General features: G+C 40.0%; 1 pseudogene; it reads left to right on the top strand.

Moving 5' to 3' along the window:
• The first annotated feature begins 1,455 nt into the window (after positions 1-1,455).
• LOC129687753 (high mobility group protein B1-like) lies at positions 1,456-2,080 on the top strand (annotated as a pseudogene).
• Positions 2,081-2,737: the final 657 nt, after the last annotated feature.

The raw sequence follows: 2,737 nt of genomic DNA, 5'->3' as shown, positions 1-2,737 counted from the left end.
TCTCTCTCTCTCTCTCTCTCTCTCTCTCTCTCTCTCTCTCTCTCTCACACACACACACACACACACACACACACACACACACACACTTCCTTAATAACTCTGTAAAAAAGTTGACTTGGTGCTCTGACTGTGACTGCAGAAAGAAATTGTAGGACTGGCCCATAGGAGCAGCCACACAGCTTGTGTTGGCTTTTAATACTTTTATTGCTTAGAAAAGAATGTTCCTTGTTCTCCAGGTAAGAATAGCAGATGGGCCCATACCCAGCATCTGAAAACCCCGCAGCTCAACAGTCCTAGGTAGCTACCATCTAGAGAATCCACTAAAAGGAAGAAAAAGAACACTCTGGTTCACTTGCTAAAGAGATCTGACAATACAGAACTGTACAAAATAGGTATAACTACCAATCTGATATTCTAAGAAGGTCTCTATACATCGAAAAATTAATGAAGGATTATATATAAAAGAAAATTTTTTGCCTTACCAAGAAAAGAATAAAATGTACAGCTCGTATGCTTTTCAAATTACTCACAAGGAACATACCATGGAAAGCAGTAATTTAAAACCCTTTCTTCAGCAAACCTCTCATTACAATGTTGAAAATAGTAGCAAATAGCTCTAATTTCAATCTAACCAGTTCATCTCCTTATAGGACACTTATGAATAGGTTAAAAAAAGCTAGTAATACATATACAGGGAGATAAAGAGAGAGAGCCTGTGTACACAGGATGAAGGCAAAGCCTTTAAAAAACGGTTAGAGACCACAGAAACCATTACAGATATGAATGGAAACCTTGTGCATCGAAGGCACCAAATATAAAGAAATATTTTTTAAAGAATTGTGAATCACCCTCTATCCCACAGAGGCCAAACTCGGGTGAACTAGGAGCCTCCCTTCATCTTTAAGAGCCTGCTTTCAAATATCAAAGGTTGGGAAAACATTTCCTTTTGTTTCTCTTGTCAGTAGATGGTGAAACACTACCTCCTTTTGGAAGATTGTCTCAAGATAGGTACAGTGGGTAAAACCCTAGAGATATGTGATTAAGTGGCTTCATTTCTAAAGTTCAGGAGGTATTTTATGTCAAATAAAAAATGAACAGTCTTGAAACACACAAAATAATTTCTGATTGAAAAAAACTGTTAGGGTATTATGGGTCTGTATCAATTGTTTTCATCAACTGAGAGAACACTGGGCCATATCAGCGAAACTCTACTTCAAAAATCACCAAATTAGAGACCATGCATTCTCTAACCTATATATGAAAAAAGTGAATAGCAATGTCCTACCTTCGAGTTGATAATCCTTTGAGAAAAAGAGTGGGCATGGAATGAGATTTGTAATAAGTGAGGCCTCAGTCACTTCAGTACACCGAGCTCCATAGCGACAGTGCTGGAGCAAGTGCAAGCCGGATGGGCACTGGGCGACTTTGTGCCTCACAGACGAAAAGCAACTAAACATGCACAAAGGAGATCCTAAGAAGCAGAGAGGCAGAATGTCTTCATATGCTTCTTTATAAAAATCTGCTGGGAGAAGCGCAAGAAGCCCCAGGATGCTTCTGCCAGCTTTTCAGAGTTCTCCAAGAAGTCTCAGAAAGGTAAACAACCATGTCTGCTAAAGCAAAGAGGAAGTTTGAAGGCATGGCAAAGGCTGACAAGGCTCATTATGTCAGAGAAATGAAAACCTACATCCTCCCAAAAGGGGAGACCAAAAAGAAGTTCAAGGACCCCTATGCACCCAAAAGGTCTCCTTTGGCCTTCTTCTTGTTGTGTCTTGCCCAAAAATCAAAGGAGAGCACCCTGGCTTATCCATTGGTGATGTTGCAAAGAAACTAGACAAGATGTGGAACAACACTGCTGTGGACAACACGGAGCCCTATGAACAGAAGGCTGCCAAGCTGAAGGAGAAATACAAAAAGGATACTGTTGCCTACAGTCCTAAAGGAAGACCTGATGCTGTGAAAGGGGATGGTCAAGGCTGAAAAGAGCAAGAAAAAGAAGGAAGGGGAAGGTGATGAGGAGAATGAAGAGGAGGAGGAGGAGGAGGAAGGAAAGGAGGAAGATGAAGATGATGATGATGAATAAGTTGGTTCTAGTGAAGTTATTTTTTCTTGTCTATAAAGCATTTATCCCCCTGTATACAACTCACACCTTTTAAAAAAATTTGAAATGTAAGGCTGTGTAAGATTTGCTTTTAAGCTGTACAGTGTCATGCTTTATATAGTTAACACACTACTGAAAGTGTCTTTAGGCAGCCCTGTCCTGGTGGTATTTTCAATGGCCACTAACCTTGCCTGGTTCAGTCTGGGGGTTGTAAAGGGCATGGAAATTTAAAGAGGTCGCTGGTGCACAGCACAAATTAGTTATATGTGGGAGTGATAGGGATTTGTTTTGTTTTGTTTTCGTTTTTTCATCTTCAGTTGTCTGTGATGTAGCTTATATGAAGATAATTGTTGTTCTGTTAACTAAATACCACTCTGTAATTGCAAAAAAAAAAAAAGTGGCTGTTTTGTTGACATTCTGAATGCTTCTAAGTAAATATAATTTATCTGATAGGCTAAGATCAGATGGAAGGGGAGGAGGACCTCACCTATCAGTTGCCTGGGGGAAGGGCAGGGGAAGAGAATAGAGAGGTAGGGCAGGATTGGGAGGGGATGAAAGAGGGAGCAATAGCTGGGATAAAAAGTGAACAAACTATAATAAATAAAAAATAAATTTAAGAAGTGAGTTTCGGTCACAGTC

The sequence above is a fragment of the Psammomys obesus genome, unplaced genomic scaffold, assembly GCF_907164565.1.
Source record: "Psammomys obesus unplaced genomic scaffold, mPsaObe1.curated_primary_1811, whole genome shotgun sequence".
Taxonomy (NCBI): domain Eukaryota; kingdom Metazoa; phylum Chordata; class Mammalia; order Rodentia; family Muridae; genus Psammomys; species Psammomys obesus.
Note: the sequence above shows the minus strand (reverse complement) of the source record. Positions and strands in the feature narration are given on the sequence as shown.